The sequence below is a fragment of the Sabethes cyaneus genome, chromosome 3, assembly GCF_943734655.1.
Source record: "Sabethes cyaneus chromosome 3, idSabCyanKW18_F2, whole genome shotgun sequence".
Taxonomy (NCBI): Eukaryota; Metazoa; Arthropoda; class Insecta; order Diptera; family Culicidae; genus Sabethes; species Sabethes cyaneus.
The window spans coordinates 37,681,712-37,703,536 of NC_071355.1; the positions used below are offsets into that span (position 1 = coordinate 37,681,712).

General features: G+C 40.2%; 1 protein-coding gene across 3 annotated transcripts in view; it reads left to right on the plus strand.

Annotated features, from left to right (window-relative positions):
• Positions 1-7,796: 7,796 nt before the first annotated feature.
• Positions 7,797-21,825, plus strand: part of LOC128744350 (uncharacterized) — a 221,047-nt gene continuing 207,018 nt past the window's right edge. The window contains exons 1-3 of one of the 3 annotated variants that reach the window (XM_053841275.1): positions 7,797-8,305; positions 8,610-9,585; positions 9,695-9,738. The gene's annotated coding sequence lies outside the window, so the exon portion shown is untranslated. Of the gene's footprint in view, positions 8,306-8,609; positions 9,739-21,825 lie in introns of all 3 variants that reach the window. The other 2 variants (XM_053841274.1, XM_053841276.1) reach the window with 2 other exon arrangements.

The following is a 21,825-nucleotide window of genomic DNA, read 5'->3' on the forward strand; positions in this document are numbered from 1 at the left end:
ATCTCAGCCTCGCGTGTTTTTTATGTGTGTGATGAAATTGTTTCCGTTGGAGGATTTAGTATTGTATGATTAATCTGGACTCTGCGGGAAATAAGCCAATAGAACACTGGAGGCGCATTGTGTTTTAAAAAGACGAAACATTTGTATGGAGACGACGAACAAGGGAAAAAGCTGTAAAAAGGCTGTAGACCAAGTGGAGCGAAATCTCCCCCACTCAGAGGGGGAGCTGCCATACAAATGAAACACAAATTTCTGCATAACTAAAGAACTAATCGAGCAAATGGAATCAAATTTGGCATGTGAGTGTTTTTGGAGGCAGGATTTTTTCTATAGTGAATTGAGACCCTGGCCTGGATATTCAGCAACTCCTATCTCTACCTCCTTGTGGTACCATCCGGGATACGTTCCTTAGTGGAAATCGGACAACCGGTGGAAACTAGGGTCGTATGCGGACAAAGAAGGGGGCACTTATTCGAAGGTTGAGTGTAAACTCTTGGCTTGCAGGACGGTTCTTGTAGAAGGTATAACTACTGGGAACCAAAGGAGAGGGTCCAAAACCGGAAAGCCCCTAAAGGAGATGGTTTTAATAGCTGTTATCCATGACTATTATGTAAAAACTTGAATCGATAAACCCCTAATCCAAGGTGTGACGCGACCCGTGCCGAGGGATGAATGGTAGAGGGGGTTCTATAAATTCTCTCGCCGCAACGAACCCTGTGGAGTACCAGGGCGCCCCCCACAGTAATCTGCCCTTGCTGCATCAAGCCGGTCACTGATGCAATGGACGATTTCTTACCGTGCATGCTCCCTCTGCCGGAGAAAAAACAAAGACTCGAATGAGGTGGAGGGGAGAATATGAGAGGGACATCTAACTCTGTTCCTCGTCTATCCTCAATAAGCCGACTCGTAGTGAGTCGAAAGACGAGATGGCCCCAACTCTGAAGGGTGAGGTGAAACTATGGGAGAGCCGAATTGGATGGTCGTACAATCGCTCAAACATTCTAACCACTTATAACGTCGAGTATTAAGCCCTGTATAGAGTTCCGAGCGAAGTGAAAATCCCATACAAAACGTTCAACTTTTTCACTAGCGCAAAAACTGCATTTCGCTTCACTCGGAACTGTAAACAAACGTGATCCACCGAAATTAAAGATTGTGGATGACATCTTTTTCACTTGGGTACTTTTCTTTCGCGCGCGTCTACGTTCGTGAACAAAGCTGCAGCTAGCGAAAACTTGACGTTTCAAGCCAATGAGTGTGTACAGGTGTGAAAAAGAGAAATATTTATTAATATTGGCAAAAAAAACTTCATGACTCCAAAAACATACCGCAACGAGCAATGTGGATTTTTTGTAGAATTAGACGTCAAGCCAAACCGTTATTACTGATTTTTAGGTTTTAAAAACGTATTGATAATGTTTTGCGCTACACTTAATTACTGCAGCACCATTGCTCCACTTGTAAATACCGCATTGGCTTTAAATTTGTTTTCACTTCGCTCGAACTGTAAACCCTTCAATTCACTTCGCATGAACTGTAAACCGAAAGCTCATGAAATTATGAAGAGATCCACAGTCTTTATTTTCCGCGAGCGAAAAGACACGCTTTTTCACTTGCTTCGATTTTCACTTCGCTTGGAACTGTATACTATGCTTTAAGGTACTCAAAAGTTGCTGAGTCTCAATAAGAGAGATATCAGCACGCTTACCGCTCTTCGACAGGACATTGTCCGAGTAAATATTATGTTCGGAATCTTGGTTTCGTACAAGAATATTTAACCACGGAACACTTACTTTGCAATTGCGGAGCACAAACAGCACGCAGACTGCAATATCTCAAAAAGGGGAGTTATGGTCTGCGTCGCCGATCAGGGTTACAAGGTTCATAACCAAGTCACCTCTGATTGGCACCTGCCTCGCTTCAGCTACCAGCCTATTACTTCCTTAATAAGTAATAGGTCAGCTTGAAGCGTACAGAAAAAGTAATAAACGAGGCATACCACAATAGTTCAAAATAATGGACGCAGTGGTAAGGGTACCCAACAGAAGAAGGAAACCCTTCATCTCTTTAGAAAAGGAATTATGACCCTTCCCCCTTTTAAGAGGGGGGCTTCCATACAACAGAAATACTAATTTTCTTATAACTCGAGCACTAATCAATCAAATGGAACCAAATTTGGCATGTGGAGGATTTTTGAGGCATGCATTTATTTTATGATGGTTTGAAACCCCTCACCCCTGTGGTAGTGGGGGCGGACTCAAATACAAATGAAACAGAAATTTTTGCGTAACTTAAAAACTAATCGAATTCGAGAAATTTTAGACTCTTCCATAAAACATTAGTCAATAACAAGACCACCAGAAACTATCTATAGTAACACTAAATGATTCGGGGCGAGACCGCCGCAGGTCACGAGTGTTGTCAGCAACGTGCCATCGGAAGCACTGGCCTCTGCGGGGGGTAGCACCCAGGATTTATGTACAGCGCAGTTTCATTTTTGGAGGGTATGCAAGGGGGAAGGCAATGAAGATGCGTCCAACATTGCTCTAGCCACCCCAAGTTCCTACCTAGCAGCTCGACGTGGTCATACTCGGTAATGTTCTTTCCTTAAGATTGAGTAGCTAAGCTAGGAGGTGCGATGCTGCGCGGATCGCGGCTGTCTGATATCAAAATTGTGGTTTTGTTTGTTTTGTTCTAGCTTTTCAAACACCTACTATAGAATGGAAACATTGACCATAAAACTTGCTAATAAAATACATGGATATTGTTGGGTTGTTGTACCTCCATGTAGGACTGATGGAAACTGAAATGATGACATCATTATGATACTATATCTGATTCAAAGGACTGCTGGTGAGCTCGTTCCATTTTTATCCATATTAATTTCATAATTTCATTCATTCAATTTCATTGACAATCAAATTTGGATCTACTGTAAGTCTACCCACATTGTATACTGGCAGGATCTTGAACTGATGGTGGATTTCCCCCCCATACATACATACGTACATACCTACCTACATACATACATACATACATACATACATACATACATACATACAGCACAGTTTCATTTTTGGCAATACGAAGTTTGTCGGATCAGCTAGTGATGAATAAAAAGAGTAATTTGTCTATGGAATAATAGAAAAACTTTCCTATTTATGCGTTCACATGTAGGGGAGTGTCGTCGTGGTTGGGCCACGTTTTGGAATTCGCCCATAACTTTCGTTTCAAAAGGAATTTTAAAAATCTAAATACATCGTTGCAAAGGTCTAAGAATAAGGTATATTTCTGGAAAGTTTTGAACTGATTGCTTGAAAAATAAAAAAGTTATAGGCATTTACGTGAAGACAAAAAATGTTGTCATAGTCGGGCCATGTTGTACAGGTTGGGCCACCGCAGAAAATCTAAGACATACATATTGAAATTCTATATAGAGACATGAAAAGAATGAACTCCGTGAACAACGGCTCATATAGGTACAAATACACTATTTTTAATTGCATTTTTCGAAATTTTGGCGATTTTGTAAAATCAATATCGATACAATCGCCTTTTCCGAAGTGTACAACTACAATGAAAAAACAACAAAAATCTAGGTTTTTATCGTATTAATTTTGTTTTATTTCATCACCTTTTACGTGACTGATATTCTCTAGCGATTATTGCGCTTCTGCGCTTAAAATTATGGTGGCCCAACCATGACTACTCAAGTGACCCGACCTGTACAAATAGTGTTTTTCTAGTATTTCACCTTAGCCTTCCCAAACACCTTACTGGAGGGGATTTTTCTATAGTCTACGTGTGCAGCACAACACACTTCATACATTTCCAAAATTTATCTCGATAATTGCATTTCATGAATCATTTCCTGAAGAAAAGTTCATTGCGCGTGGAAAACTTTTTTTTTGGAAGATTTAGTCACTGAATTCAGTACGGGTGTTTTGAATACACGATTGAAACTCACAATATTGTGAAAAGTTAGCTATCACAGTAAGAAGTTTTACAATGATTGTATCATAGATATCATGAGTTACTAAAACTGTAAAATCGTGATGGCCCGACCATAACAGTGGCCCGACGATAACGACAATACCCTACACATATTCACAAGTCTGACGATAAACAAAATATTACGAATTCCTGCGAAAACTGGTGAAGCTGTAAATTACAATGGTAATCTATTACTATACAGTCAAATTTCGTTAATTGCACTAAGGTTATCGCCGATTTTGAGAAAAACTTTCCTTAATCGGGCTGATCTAATAAAGTCAATTGATGACATGAACATTAATTGAACTGTTGCCTATCACAGCACAGCCCAATTAATGAAAGTTTTTGTGAAAATCGGTGATAATATTTGCGGCGGTTTATTGCCAAAAACGCCACAATTTTTGGCATCGTCATTAGTGTCTTTTTTGACATAGCCAGTCACTGTTCTGCTGAATTTTAATTATTTCTCCAATACTTATAGCCTACATCTATTTACTGTTGTTTTGTATGGCTTTTTTGGCATTTTTGTCGCTGTTTGTAATGTTTTTTTTGACGTCTTTTAACTGTATTTTTGTCGTCTTTCGGCTTGTCTTCACTTCTTCGTCATGTCTTATCGCAGTCATTTCATTGCCTGTTCGTCAATTATTTGCTGTCGTTTCATCGTTCTTTCATCGTCTTTTCGTTACCTTGCATTGTCTGTTCGTCATATTATCATTGCTTTTTCGGAACCAGTCGTCTTTTTGTAATCTCTTTACTGCCATTTCTCCGTATTCGTCGTCTCAATGTCATTTCTTTGTTATATTTTTATTGTCTTTTCGTGGTCTTTTGGTCATCTCTCCATCGTATTTTCGTTTTATGACATTTTGCCACCTTTTTTCGTTTTCATTGTCATTTTTTTATCATCTTTCGTACTGTTTTTTGCCAAGACAACAAAATTGTTGTATTATTTTTTTTTGTATGTTGGTCTTTCGCTGTCTTTTTGATGACGGATATTCGTAGGCTTTTTTGCATGTTTTATCGCCTGTTTGACAGTTTTTAAATGTTTCTTCCCCATTTTTTGTCGTGTTTTTTGTTGCAATTTTTTTGTCGTCGTTTTATCGTATTTTTTCATCTTTTCATCACAGTTCCATTGACTTCTATTCACATTTCCGCCAACATTCCGCTGTCTTTCGCTGCCTCTTCGTTGCCTTTTCTATTTATTTCAGTCATCTTTTCATCGCTTTCTGACGGATTAAATGTCGAACTCTTGGATTTGTCGCGTAAAAAAGTATATTTAACATTAGTGCATATATAGAACAAGGCTTTCATCTACTTGATTATAAAGAACAACCTCGGAACAACCGTATTCGTTTGAAGTTCTATCGCACTATAGAAATCATATTACAGAGCTGCCAAAATGCGGGAAAAAAGAGAAATGAAAATATTTAGCTATTTTGTCATAGGGTAACCAACCTATTTTGGACCCCATCAGCAGCTGTATATAATTTGGACACTGGCATTTGATTTTGCTGTAAGTGTCCCTATTATGTAAAGCTGCTGATGGGGTCCAAAATTCGTTGATTACCGTACTCCAATCAGGAAAATATCAGTATTACCATAGAACAGAAGTGGAAGTAGAAATCCAAACACGTACATGCTACTTTCTACAGATACTAGCGAACCTGGCGGTAGCGAGTCATTTTTTTCCACGAAAACACACGAACGCATACGAATGCACACGAAAGCATGTGAAAGCTGCTATGCGATTGGCAGCGAGCGTTCTGCTTATATTGCTGTTATTCGCTTCTATGCGAAAACCTTCTCAAAGAAAAATAAAAACAAAAAAGACTCTGTTACCAGTTTTGATCGCCGAATCGTTCGGACTTCGGTTCTACTTCTGTTCTGTGGTATTACTATAAATATCTGCCGTCAAAGTGAAATATGCATAACAGCAATAAAGCAAATCTTCCATTTTAATACACCTCTCAATATAGAAAAGTATTCTATTCGCTTCTTTTTCTCAGAAAGAATAATGTTATGCTTTTCGGGATATTGTTCATGGCATGTAGCGAACCCGTAGTTTTTGCTACTAAATGAAACTTTCAATCTTTTACGCAAAGTTTATGAAAATCCGTAGATTTGAGCACTTGATCCTTAGGTCCGTAGAAAATTCCTAAATCCGTATAACTACGGATAAATCCGTAGATCTGGCATCACTGGGGGAGTAGCAAGGATCGAAAACCACAGCACTCACAGTGAGTCAGATGCAGCTCTTGAAGATGACCACGTAAGTTTATGATAGTATACCTACGTTAAATGTATGTTTAACATTCTATTTCGTTTTTTACAGAATAGTGAAAGTCTTTTAATGAACATGACGTCATCAGATTGCGTCGAAACAAGAAGCATGTCTGGAGCGCGTTGTACACTTCTACGAACTTCCTCAGAAATCTCGGCAAAAAGTATACGGCACAACATTTTAAAAGCGAATATGTTGCGGCTTCGACTGTTTACCATATCCTAAGATGCCCAACAACTATTCGCAAGCAAGGTAGTGGACGACCAGCCAAAGTTATGGACGCAGAAGGACATCGTTCTCTTTCTCGTTTCTTCAACAACAAGCCCTCTGGTTTGGCTATCAATTAAGATGCACCAGACGAATGCTTGAAGAAAATTTTGATCTCGTTTCTACGAAAACATCATGCCGATGGACAATACGTGTTTTGGCCGGATAGAACATCATCGCATTATACAAAAAAAAACAAACGCTCCAGAATACCCAGTCGATCCCATTTAAACCCAAAAACCGCAACCCGAAAAATCTGCCTTAGTGCTCCCAATCGAAGATTTCTTCGTGATTTTGACCTTGGTGATTTTGTTCCTTGGTGTACAAAAATAACTGGAGAACCACAAATTGCAAACAGTTGATTGGTAGAATCAAGAGATGCATTCGCAAAGTTGACATGACTGCCGTACAACGCTTCTGTTTCGACGTCAAACGGAAGCTTCACCGAACAGCCGATCACGGACCGTTTTCAAATGTACACTAATTTTTTTCAACAATGGATAATGTATCTTTGATTTCGGTAAATCAGATCTTCATGTATCTTGGTCTTTTTTTGACAGGTTGAAAAAAAAATTCCAAAATTTTAGTTGTCATCCGTTAAGTTTCTAATAATTTATAAAAGAAGACAACTCAAGCGCTTAAATACCCAAAGCAAAGCAAAGCCGAGGTGCTACCTACATTCCGTTGTCGAAACTTGACCTTCTGTTATTATACGACATACTTCGCAGCTAGCTGTTAGAGTACAGGACAATTGCAGGGCCAGTTGCTACGATTCTATTGACTTTAATAGTCTCTCCCAGCCGAGATTCGAACATACGACGACTGGCTTATTAGGCCAGTGTCATACCTCGAAGCCAACTGGGAACCACCCCATCCCCACCCACAATTGGTTAATTTACCCTATACAAGCGTGTGGCGTGCCACTTGCAGCTAAGTTTACGACTTTATACCTCGTATGTACTTATGCCTATACAACGGCCACATTCCAACATAAGCTGCAACCACGTGGGGTTTCAAAAGTCCGTTGCTACAGAATAGCAAACATCTATATAGGAGAGAGCTGAGCCACATCCTCGCGGAGCTTTTAGAGCTTAAGCACACGATCGCCAAAACCAAACAGGCGAGAGCTGTTGCACTACAGCAGCTCCACCACAGCTAGAGTCCACTAGTCCAGTCGAGCTCCAGTTGATCGTTCGCGTTCGATCGTAGCAGACGTTAGCCGATCGGTGTTACGTCGCGTTTCGCCGTGTTTACTCGCCCGCATTTCAACCGCGCAATCCGCTTGTTCATTCACTAATTGGACACTCAGGGTTGCTGCGGGACCGTTCGGCCTACTTCGGACCACACGTGGGGCATTCCGGTAGTTGTTCCACCGCGGCAAGAGGGAAATCCTTTTGCTTTGTGCTACCAACCACTTCCAATTCCAACCGTGCTTCGGTGTTTTGCTATGCGCACATTCATGGGCGTTCGTCGCGTGGGGCAGCATAAAAGTAGAACTCAATCGACGCTGATGAAATAATAAAAGCTGCCTACCACTTGTTTCATGCTTCTTATTCGGCTATTTGGGAATTGTTTTAAGTTGAAGATCGTTGCGGTGCGATAAAGAAAGCGAGACGAAGTGGAAATTCGTTCTAAGCGGAGTTTGTGGGTTTGTTTTGCTTTTGCTCTTGTTACTTTTGATGATGTGTTTTGCGGCCTACCGAGACAGACGCGGCGGACTCTCGTTACGTCTGTGGCAGTGAATTAGCGCCCGGTTGTTCAAATAAGGTTAGTGACATTTGTGTTTGTCCAGCTCCTGAACAGTATAGTGTTGACGATCGCTGGAGTGGAGTACTGGAAAATAAGTGGAGTTTCCCCGTGACTTAATTGTTTTGCGTTTTAAATGATAAATATAGTCTAGTTGACATTTTGAAAATTTTCAATTTTTGATTTTGTCGATATTTAATTTTTATTTATTTTTAAAATCTTTAAGAGTGTTGTCCTGTGTCTTATACGAGTTTTTATGTTTCTTTTGTTATTTTCAGCTATTGCCATATCAAACATTCAAACACATTCTTTTCGTTTGTTCTAGGTGATCCGGTTCGCGGTAGTTCTGCACTATTTGCATAAATTCACGATCGACTGAAAAGCGGCGGCAGAACGACACACATCCTGCCTGTCTCGTATAGCATCGCATCCGATCGGCGTTTCAACCGGCCACGGATGCATATTATAGCATTATAGTAGCAGCAGCAGCAGCAGCAAGAGCGAGCTCAGCGATTGCAACTAAGTGATACGAAATCCCATAATAGACCTAGACCGCAGAAAACATTCGACACTCGTTCGCGGTTCGGGCGGGTTTCCTTCGATTCACCTCACCGCATCGATTCTCGAATCTCAACCTCAAATCACTTGATCGGATTTCGCGTCGGTTGCGATGATTGACGGCGATCGCATGACCTTCGGTTGGACCGTATGTATGCTGCTAGAGCGGGACGGGTAACGTGGCTTACCGCAAAAGGGGGCTAATTGTGAATGGGTCGATCGAGAATGCAGGTGCCAATCACGCCTTTATCGATGACTGCTAAGTACGATGATGGTGCGATGCCAGCCAGCCCCAACGCCAGCGGTTGCAAAAAGTGGAAATGAAAAATAAATTGAACGATCGATTGATAATTGAGGCTGGAGCATTTTAGGGGCGAATTGACGCACAAACTGGTATTGAATTATCACTCGATGAATCATTTCCCGATAGAGAAAAAATAAAGTGATCATTATGCGAAGGTTAGTGGGTGTGTGCAGTGATTTGGATTCAATTAGCGAAGAAAAATCGAGTAAATAGTAGTATAAATTTCGATGCCGCACCGCCAGATGTGATAAATAATAAAAGCGAAAAAAACTGTGTGTTGTTTAGCATTCCAATCCAAGTCTAAGTGGTGTTCGGCTTTTTGGCAGTAGAAAACATGATGATGGCATGATGGCAAAAAATTAAATAATTTATTCAGTTTTATTCAGCTTGAATGAAAAGAAATGAGTAAAGAAATTTAAAAGTGGAGAAGCGCAAAGTGGTAATGAAATTATATGAAGAATGTGTAGTTTTGTTTATTCAAGCGTAACGAAGCTTGCCAGTTTTGTGTCCGATGAAAACGTAACATACTGCTTTGCTGTTTATTTTAGTGAGTGAAAGGATCTGCATATTGAGACTCCGTGGAAAGAGAAAGGTAATAATTTATGTTTAAGTACTTCTATGAAGAATGAATAAACTCGTTATGCTTGTACCTCGTAGAACATGAAAACTACGCAGTATTGGATAATTTTAGTTAATTGCAAAGTTACTTGCGAGAGGTCACGTAGACACATTTGTAAAATTGCAAAGATTGTATAGCCTCATTACAGAAGGTTACAATGCAGATTACTGGATCAAGATGAGTCATACTTCAGGTATTCGGTGTTAGGTTAAAGTATTTCCAGATTGTCGAAAATCAACGCTCCTTATTCTTTCCAGCTGATATTTCATGCTGAGAATGCTTTTATATCGCTAAAGCTGTTTTATAATTAGTAAGTGTTTTAAAATGGAATTTCATCATGAAACTATTCATTTCTAAATGATATTCATATTTATTTCCACGCTGGGGCACGTGTCTGACCAGACAAGAATGTTTGACGGCAAGCATCATATAGCCTAGCCAGCACTTTTAGAGATAGAACGGCAGTTTTCTCTCCATGCGATTAGTTCTTAAAAACTGGTGGTTGTTGTGACTGGTTGGAGGCCTATCTTCTTTCATAACCTAAAGCCTAAGTAGTGAGTTGTTAAACTTATATATAAAATTGACAATTTGGTAATTATGTTTACTTTACAGTTATAATAATTTACAAAATCATTTATAAAAATTTGGGAAAACTTGATTAAAATTTTTAGAAAAGCTAAAGCAGAACAATAACAAAAATTTGAAATATTTCAAGAAAATTTTGATAGATTTAAAAGATTTGATATATATATAGTCTGTCAAGTTTTAAATCAAGCTGTACCCGCCACGCAGTTTCAGTGATTAGTCTTGCAATAGAGCAATTCCAGCTCAAAACGCTGAAAAAAACCATTTTTGACGCGACTATTTTTGATTGGAATGAAATTTTCCTGATGTGTTGGGTACCACGCAAGAACTCATTTTCCACCAAACTTGATGTTTTTCGTCAAGAGTAACTTTTTAAAAGGGCCGATTTAGAATTGCTCAGGTAGAAATGTATAGACCGGTGGTAGGACCCCATATCCTGCACACCGACACGAACGATAACGGCCAACGATGTATAAACTTCGCAGCTTCCCGAGGCCTGGTGATCCGAAGCTCCTTTTTCCTGCGCGAGGATATCCACAAAGCTACCTGGAGATCACCTGATCAACATACAATGAACCAAATTGACCACGTTCTCATAGAGGGCCGATTTTTCTTTAACATCACGAACGTACGCTCCCGATGGGGTGTGGATATTGATTCTGACCATTATCTACTAGCAGTACATATGCGCTCAAAGCTGTCCACCGTATACCGGACACGTCAAAGCAATCCTCCTCGGTTAAACATCAGGCAGCTAGATATCCCACAAGCTGCCGAGAACTGCCTTCTTCCGAGGAGTTAGGTGCTTTAAACCTCGAAGACGGTTGAGGCATAATACGCTCGGCCATCGGAGAGGCCGCAACCGCACTAGGTATTAAGCCTCGGAGCACACAAAATGATTGGTTTGATGGGGAATGCCAACAAGCGGTGGAGGGGAAAAAACTGCTTGGAAAAATTATCTAAGTATTGCCACTAGAGAGAACCTGGCCAAATACCGACGAGCTAGGAACCAGTTGACCACGATCCTGAGAAGGAAAAAGCGCCAGGAGGAGGACAGAGATCGTGAAGAATTAGAGCAACTATTCCGAGCTAATGACACGCGCAAGTTTTATGAGAAGGTGGACCAAACTCGGAAGGGCGAAACCTGACATGTGTAGGGACGAGGGAGGGAATCTAATCACAAACGAGCGCGAAGTGGTTGACAGATGGAAGCAGTTCTTCGATGAACACCTCAATGGCGAAGTCGCAGAAGGAGGCGGAACGGAAATTACCCTAGGAGCGCCCATGGAAGATAGTAATGTCCTAGCACCTTATCTCCGAGAAGTCAAACAAGAAATCGGGCTGCTGAAGACCAATAAAGCCGTTGGGAAGGACCGCCTACCGACAGAGGTTTATAAACATGGCGGAGGAACGCTAGCAAAGGTTCTACACTGGGTTATTTCAAGGATTTGGGGGAGGAAAAGCTTCCGGAGGAATAGATGGAAGGAGTTTTTTTTTGTTAGATTAGAGTCACTTTAACAGCTTAGGTCATTCGTGACTTCTGCGGGTTTGGGATTTGAGCCCGGGTCCTCGGCGTGAGAGGCGTGAATGCTAACCACTACGCCGGGACTGACCATATGGAAGGAGTGGTTTGTCCCATCTAAAAAAGGGTGATCGGCTAGAGTGCTGCAACTATCGCCGTATTACGCTGGCAAACGCCGCCTACAAGGTACTCTCCCAGATCCTGTTACACTCTCGAGTCTCTTCGAGACGCGGCGAGGGTTGAGACAAGGTGACGGTTTATCCTGCATGCTGTTCAACATCGCTCTTGAGAGGGTGATCTGACGAGTGGGCATCGAAACGAGAGGCACTTTGCGACGGCAGAGGCAATATACGCCAGACTAAAAGCAGAGTCTAGGAGAAATGGGCAAAAAATAAATGCGTCGAAGACCAAATACATGAGAGGAAGAGGCTCATAGCAAACAAACGCGCGTCTCCCACGGACGGTAACCGTTGACGGCGACGAACTAGAAGTGGTAGAGGAGTTCGTGTATTTGGGATCGCTGGTGACCGCGGACAACAACACTAGTAAGGAGATCCAGCGGCGCATCCAAGCGGGAAATCGGGCCTACTTTGCCCTTCGTAAAACGCTACGATCAGGAAGCATACGCCGCCGCACGAAGCTAACAATGTACAATACCCTTATTAGACCGGTAGTTCTTTATGGACTTGAAGCCGTGACGCTGCTCACGGAGGATATTAGCGTCCTTGCCGTGTTCGAGCGGAAAGTGCTGCGGACGATATTTGGCGGAGTACAAACTGAAAGCGGAGAGTGGCGGGGGCGTATGAATCACGAGCTACAGGCACTGCTTGGGGAGACTCCCATCGTACATCTAGCGAAAGTTAGCAGGCTACGGGGGGCCGGACACGTCGTAAGAATGCCGGACGACAGTGCGACGAAAATAGTCCTCTTCAACAAACCCACCGGCACCAGGAACAGGAGGGCCCAACGGTGCAAGATGGCTCGATCAGGTCGTAAGCGATTTACGACTAGGCAATTGGCGACGAGTGACCCAAGACCGAGTTGAATGGAGACGAGTGCTTGAAACAGCACGAGCCATCCCGGCTCTATGCTGAAGAAGAAGAAGAAATTTAGAAATGAGTTTACACTTTTTCAGAACATCATATCTTGAAAACAACTTATTTGATCAAAATAACGTCAAAGGAAAAGTTGTAGGAAATTAAGTGTATTTATAGGAAAAAATTACACTGAATGAAAAAACTTTGTAAAACCATGATAAAAATTATAAACTGAAAAAAGTTTATTAAGTAATGTTCAGATTTTGTCAGCTCCCAATTTTATCAACTTTTTATCCCGATTTAGTCAGCCTATAAACTTTGTTTAACTTTTGTGCTTTTAAACATAATTTATAAAACATTTCAGCCTGCTTGAAACTATTCTGATTCTCTGGGGAGAGTTTTTGAATAAGATTATGCCTTCTTGCGAGTAATTCGGGGTCAAAATTAGGGTATTTTTATAGTAAAATTTCTATAGTTCCTAAACAAGCAAAGATAGAGGTATACTATATTCAGAAATGTTGTGTATTTTTACTATTTGTATAACTTTGTAAAACTAGGAAAAGTCATACAACGACTACAAAAACAGCTAAAATAGAAAAACTGATTTTAACGATTTTTCATTTATGAGAAATAGGGTTTTTCTATCTTTCCTGAAGAGATAGAAAATTACTGTCTTCAGCAAAATTTCTTGTAATAATATGCTGTAAAACTTTGCAGAACACGTCAATGTGTTATATTGAAACCAGGCCTAATTCTCGGTTTTAAGCTCAGTAGATGCTCATTTGACTACAGCGTCTCAAGTAAACAGAATTCGAAAAAGTAGTGTAAAGGGAAATTGCAGAGCTAATTATTATCTACATTATTGTTGAAGAAAGTATAGGTTAATCTTTTGTATTTACGGCGCTATTCGATTGCTAGCCCGTTGGTAGCCAAATGAGCGCTCTTTTTGCTACCAACGGGGTAGCGATCGCATAGCGCCGTAAATACAAAAGATAAAATCTAGCAATCTAGCAATAGATATAGCACCTCGGATTCACAACACAAGGCAAATTAATTACCTTTCGAGATCTCATACGCATTCCAGCTTCAGTGAAAAACGGATTTCTTTTATAGGTCCTACCAAATATAATAGGCTACCTATGCATCTTCGAAGAATGACTAATGCTTCATCTTTCAAAACTAATGTCAAACAATACTTGAGAGATCAAATGGCGCAACTAATAATTTAAAAATAAATATATATATATGTAATAAGTTTAAATGCTTTTTCTTTCTTTTCTTTCTCTTTCTATTTGTTATTTCCTTTAGTATTATTGTTCAATATGTTTTTGCTTTGAGTAGTTTTGTTATAATCGTCATTTAAATATAATTCGTAAATAGTTCAATATGCTGTGCTTCTTTAAAAGGATACTAAATCCACTAGAAGCACATATATTATTTCAATGTTAAAATTTTTTTTTGTTTTTTAGTTAATATTAAATTTAATCATAATATTTTGATCTGCTCTCAACCAATTAAATTTTGTTTTTCTTGTTTAGTGTAAGGTTGAGTATTGAGTGTCCATTACCAGGGGGCTCAAGAGAGCTTTTGGAGTGGGGGAGAGCGGAGGGATAATTAGAGAAAAAAAAAAAATAAAAAAAAAACTATACTTTCTTCAACAATAATGTAGACAATATTTAGCTCCACAATTGCCCTTTACACTACTTTTTCGAATTCTGTTTAGTTGAGGCGCTGCAGTCAAATGAGCATCTGCTGAGCAAGAAACCGAGAATAAAGCCTGCTTAAAACCAAGTTTTCCCACTCAAAGCTAATGCGCGCCAAAAAAGGTTGTGGACCAAGGTGCTGTGCCCGGTTCATTGAGCTTTCGGTTGACGAATTGAAGATTAAAATTTAATTTTTAGTAGAAGTCTCAACATAGGGCTGACAAAATCGGAACATTACTGTATATGCAAACTTGTTCAAAATTATGCATAGAATTTGATTTGGTTTGTGTTTTACAAAATAATTTTCGATAGTTGTTACACTCCAGTCGATGTCCCTTTTTTGAAAATTGGGCAGATGAGGCCATCCAACCACTCCTCCGGCATTTGCTCTTCCTCCCAGATCCTGACAATGATCCGGTGAATTGCTTCATACAGCTCGCTCCCCGCTTTTAGAAATTCAGCCGGGATACCGTCTTTCCCAGCAGCCTTACCGTTTTTCAGCTCACTGATTGCCTTTTTAACCTCCTCCTGTGTTGGTGGCTCCACAGCTTGACCATCGCTTACAACTCCTATCCTGTCCCTGCTGATCTCTGCATTTACCTCTCCATTCAACAGCGTCTGAAAGTGCTCCTTCAACCTGGCTGCTACCACCGTTTTGTCGGTAAGCAGGTTGCCAGCACTATCATCGCACATCACAGGCATGGCAAAATTCCTGCATCTCACCGTTTTATAGAAACGCCGTGTGTCGTTGCTGGCGTATCGCTCCTCTGTGCCGGCGAGGACGTGCTCCTCGTACTCGCGTTTCTTTAGACGATGGATTCTTTTTTCCGCAGCTCTAGTCTCTCTGTACCTCTCTCTGTTTTGACGCGTTGCCGCAGTGAGCATGCGACTCTTGGCCTGGTTCTTTTCATCTGTCACTCTCTGGCATTCGGCATCAAACCAGTTGTTACGCCGTCTTCCGCGCGTCGTGCCTACCACCTCTCTCGCAGCTGTTTCGATTTCGATGGCACCATGGATGTTCCTCCACAGCCCATTTATATCTTCTCCTTCTACCTGCTGTTCTGCGATTCGTTGGTCAAGCTTCCTGGCGTACTCCACTGCTACGCCGTCTGCCGTTAACCGCTGGATGTTGAAACGCAGCGTCCTCTCAATGCGAGCTTTCGCCGTGTTCGACAGCCTTGCGCGAATCTTACTCACTACGAGATAGTGGTCAGAGTCGATCTTTGGTCCTCGAAATGACCGTACATCGATAACATCCGAAAAGTGTCGATCGTCAATCAAGACATGATCGATCTGAGAGCTAGAGTCTCCATTTGGATGCCTCCAGGTGTGTTTCCGAATATTCAAACGTGGAAAGTAGGTGCTACAGATGGCCATTCCTCTGGCCACGGCAAAATTTATGAGCCTCAGACCGTTATCATTGGTCGACAGATGAAGGCTATGTCTTCTTATGACTGGACGGAAGAATTCATTCCTCCCGATCTGCGCATTTGCATCTCCCATGATGATTTTCACGTCGTGTTTTGGGCACTCTCCGTAGGTCCATAGGCCTGTCGTAAAACTCGTCCTTAGCATCATCGGATTTATCATTTGTCGGTGCGCATAAGTTGATTAGGCTATAGTTGAAGAATTTGCCCTTAATCCTCAACACGTCATCTACGGGCCTCCACCGGATAACTCGTTGCTTTTGTTTTCCCAACACTACGAAACCGACTCCATGTTCTGCTTTTTACAGCCACTGTAGTAGATGTGGTACTTGAAAGAAGTGCCTGCAATATGGTCTACTGCACGGAACTCCCTTTCTCCGAAATTTGGCCACCGAACTTCCTAAATAGCAGCGATCGCCACTCCGAGTTGATGCAGCTCTCGAGCAAGCAAGCCGGCCCGTGCCGGTTCATGGAGAGTTCGGACATTCCAGGTACCAAGTTTCCAATCATTATATCTTAACCGTTTCCTTGTCCCTTGCCGTGTCCTATACCGATTGTTCCGTCTTGAATTTCTTTCTTCGTTATTCGTGGTAATTGAGTTTTCGGTATACTACCGGGGTCGCGATACCTACATCCCACTGATGGATCTGCCAAATTAGGTATAGCTTGCGGGATACAGCATTTCATATTCAGTCGCCCGTTTCGAGACAGACGCTGTATGAGCCGCCCCTCACCTGGAGAACAGGCGTTCTAGTTCGCACCTCCTAGCTTAGCTGCTTCAGTAAGTACATTAAGCATTTCTGGGTAAGGCCATCGACCGTCATCATTTAACTTAGATCTGCGTGGATTTGACGCCCCTTCCAGGTAACTCTCTCCATTTCATAACCGTTTTCGTAAGATATTAGGCCGTATGAATAAAAGATATAGAGCAAGTGCTCCCATACGATTTAAACGGGAAAAGCAAAGTAAACTGTTTTATTCATACGATCTATTATATGTTTAAACTTTCGATTGTAGTGTAAAATGTTTCAACATATTTTGTTATATTGATTTTTGATATTTTATGCTATCAAAGCTTTTTGTTTTTTGTAAAATTCTGGTTTTAATATAATTGGAGTGTCGGATATTCATTATTTGTTGCACCATTCTAAATAATAAAATCATTTGAATTGCAAAAATGAAATGCACGCTATCATCCAATTTGTTTGCCCACTCACTTTTCCGATAACGATAATAATCTACCGCGCATTAAAATGTAGTATTCAAATGATCTTGTGTTATAATTTTTACAACCTAGCCACATACACACACGCCTATGTAGGTTTCCTTATCGGCGCCATGACTGCTCGTCGTTGACTGATCGGTTTGGACATTTGCATCCAATTAATTCGTTGTGATTCGTATTCCTGTACGAAATCCCGACCCGAACGGCCGCCGTTCTCAATCGGCGCACGGCGAGAGCTGCCACATTGATTACAAACAGTGAAGCTCATTAGAGAAGAAATTCAGTATAAATAAATTCGATTATCTATCGAACCGGTGACCGGTAGTGGCTATAAGATCACGCGAGTGCACCCTGCCTGGTGCGGAGAGTACGGGCTGAATGGTGTTGCTAGTGGCACACGGTAAATTTTCTTCCTTTTGGAGCAATGAAAGGAAACATCTGCGGATAGGATTTTTGTTTGTTTTGCCCTTTCGGTCTGAAATGTTTTTGCTTATAATAAGTCTCAATTAACTTAAAAGTTACAAACAAACTTACAATAAAGGGCTAGTTTGAATGATTCTTTCACGCCTTCTTTTATTGTGTTTATATTCAACTAACTTGTCGATTTTCAGAACTGTAATAAAAAAATCTTCAACGCTCGAGCTGTCCCCTGTTTCCACTGGTTCCTTTACCGCGCATCACGAATCTGCATGTGCACATGGAACAGAACATCAATCAACCGTCCGATTGGCGCATGTAAGCTGTGTAGAATGGTGGGATATTTGGATAAAATTAAACTGTTTTGTTTGCCCCTATGATGATATATTTATCGATTAAATCCTTTCTGATTTATAAACGTATTCCAATTTGATTTTAAACTTAACCCGAAAAATTATATACAAAAAATAAATAATCAGAGCTTAAATTTGACCAACATGGTAGATGAAAGTTGCCACTGTCTATCGAAATGACGTAAATCGTACCGAACTTTTTTTGCCACCATACGATTACGGTTACCGCAGCAACATGACCCCCCGCCCCCCTCCTTACCGCCCCTTTCTTGACCCAATCGGAACGATTTCGGCACATGTTTGAGCGACCCGTGTGTGTGATAGATGGAATGTGCCGGGTTTTGCGTTTTGCGTCATTCATGGCTTGTGTACCCACAAGGGAGGCAGGCCGCAGGCACATATCGGACGGGAGAGATGCTGCAATCCAAAAGTGGGCGTTTCCCAGCGACACACAGATGGTCCAGCCGGATGAGCCGGGATAAGCACTCGAGAGTCACTTAGATTTTATAGCGCAAGTGCTAAACGTATATTTAAACATCTGTTTGGTACTTTCAATGTAGATTTTGATTTCAGACAGGCAAACTTTGTACCGTCATGGCGTGTCGATCGGGTACAGTTTAATTGTAAGTTATAGTAAATGGTCTGCAATTAACTTGTAGTATTAAAGTTTACTGTTGGCGTTCGACAAATTGCTGGTCGTTCTTGCAAAGGAGTGCTATTTATCAGTACCTGTCCGAATTTATTTTGAATGTAGTCTTAAAGTTTCAACATCTTCATAACGAGTAGGTTTTAATGTACGAAATTGTCGGATTGTAAGATTGAACAAGAATCTTAGATGTTTTCTTAAGGTGCATATTAGAAACAGAATATGCGACATTGTACTGTTCGAAAAACTATCACCAAGACAACCTCATGCTCAGCAATGATTTACGCTCGGTTTGATAGTAGTTGCGTTATTTAACGCATGTCACTATTTTTCCAAAAATGCGTGACAATTCTTTCCAGGGACATAAAATGTACTGGTTGATGACCAAAATCTGAAGAGATTTGATATTATTTCTTGCGACCAGTCATGACCGCACCGAGAAGAAATACCAGAATAACGATAACATCGCTTGCTCGTCATGTCGTACACATTTCGGAGCGGCAGAGACACGCTTCAACATTCTAGCACCATGAATGACAAAAGGTGTAGTGGTTTTTAGTATTCTCGTTTGCTGCTTCATTCGTATGTCTACTGCTTTTCCCCAAATAATGCGGATTCAAAGAAGACCGTTCCCAAAATTGAAAACGAACTCTACTGCATCTATTCTTACAAGATCTTTAAAGTAGTGATCAACCACAAAACCGTGCAAAAATTCAACAATTTTCATTACATAAATTTCAGGTAAAAACGCATCAATAATTACACCTTATTCTCTATTGCTTGTCCATACTATTCCAGCTACAACTGTAAGCAAAAAGCGGCGAATGCCTGTCACTTCTATACTGTGACATTTTTTTCGACTGGTCACAGTGAAATAAAAATGTTTGCTTATTATCATGTACGTATTCCAGCTAGTTTCAACACATCAAGAGATAGGCTCTCTCGATGCAGAAACATTACGAAGCGACGGTGTTGGCTGGGATTACGACATGGCATTGCATACTGGCAAATGTACAGGAAAAATGTAACCGTTTCGGTCCCTGATTCTTTCAAATGTTCAGAAAATTAGATTAACGAACCTTTAGGCGTTAGTGCTGCTAAAGATTATGACAAAATAAAGAACCGCGTTATACCAATAATTAGGCCGAAATTTGGCTTGAAAATATTCAACTCTAATTTTAAGTTCATTTTTGAGAAAAAATTTTAAAATTTTATTTTAAGTTCAATTCCATGCCTAATTCAAGTCCACTGGCAAGTACAATTTCAGTAAACGAGAGAAATTTGGAGAAACTCCGTTCAAGTATACTACAAATGTGATTTTCACAGATATTTAGGTAGGTATTTCAGTTATGACTTGTAATCCTCATCAGTGTGGCAAGATTAAGACTTATGGAGGTAAACTTTTGCATTTAATTTCATGTTCCATTTTAAGTCCGATTTGAAGTGCATTTTTAGGTTCAATGCAGGTAAATTTTGCCGAACACGTTAATCTATTCTATCTTCTTCTATTTATATAAGAGGCTTATGTCTGTACCGAAAACCAGGTCTCCGACAGGACGTCATAAATGCTTATCGGTAATTCAATTTAAATCCAAATTTTAACGTTGATCTCTGTCTTTAAACTCTTGATTTTGAAATGTAGAATGTTTATTTGACTTCTGATTTGTGCGGGCCTTTGGTTTTTAAATTGCGTTTTGACTTTTGAATTATGACTTTTAATTTAAGATTTTTACCTTTTACTTTTTACCTTAGGCATACAGTAATGTTCCGATTTTGTCAGCTCCCGATTTTGTCTACCCCCGATTTTATCAACTTTTTATCCCGATTTGGTCAGCCTGGAAATTTTGGTTAACTTTTGTGCCTTTAAACATGATTTAGTCTGCATGAAACTATTCTGATTCCCTGGGGAAGTAATTCGGGATCAAAATTAGGGGATTTTTATATTAAAAGTTCTACAATTCTTAAACACGGTATACTATATTCTACAATGTTGTGTATTTTTTCTATTTGTGCAACTTGGTAAAACAAGAAAAAGTCATACAATGGCTACATAAACAGCCAAAACTGTTTTTAACGATTTTTCATATATGAGGATTAGGATTATTCTATCTTTGTTGAAGAGATAGAAGGTTACTGGCTTCATCAAAATTTCTTGAAATAATATGCTTCAAAATTTTGCAGAACACGTCAATCTATTCTATCTTCTTCTTTTTATATAAGAGGCTTATGTCTGTATCGAAAACCAGGTCTCTGACAGGACGTCATAAATGCTTATCGGGTCGGTATTGTGGTTATCGTTGGGCCACTGTTATGGTCGGAACATCACGATTTTACAGTTTTAGTAGCTCATGATATCTCTGATACAACCATTGAAAAACTTCTTACTGTGATAGCTAACTTTTTACAATATTGTGAGTTTCAATCGTGTATTCAAAACACCCATACTGAATTCAGTGACTAAATCTTACAAAAAAAGTTTTCCAGGCGCAATGAACTTCTCTTCAAGAAATGACTCATGAAATGCAATTATCGAGATAAATGTTGAAAATGTATGAAGTGTGTTGTGCTGCACACGAAGACTATAGAAAAATCCCCTCCAGAAAAGTGTTTGGGAAGGCTAAGGTGAAATACTAGAATAGCGCTATTTGTAAAGGTCGGGCCACTTGATAAGTCATGGTTGGGCCACCATAATTTTAAGCGCAGAAACGCAATAAACGCTACAGAATGTCAGTCACCTAAAATGTGATGAAATAAATAGCAATAGTAAATAAATAAATAGTATTAATAGCAAAATTAATACGATAAAAACCTAGATTTTTGTTGTTCTTTTCATTGTAGGTGTACACTTCGGAAAAGGCGATTCAGCAATATTGATTTTACAAGATCGCCAAAATTTCGCAAAAATGCAATTAAAAATAGGGTATTTGTATCTATATGAGCCGTTGTTCACCGAATTCATTCTTTTCATGTCCCTATATAGAATTTCAATACGTATATCTTAGATTTTCTGCAGTGGCCCAACCTGTACAACATGGCCCGACTATGACAACATTTTTTGTCTTCACGTAAATGCCTATAACTTTTTTATTTTTCAAGCAATCAGTTCAAAATTTTCCGGAAATATAGGTTATTATTAGACCTTTGC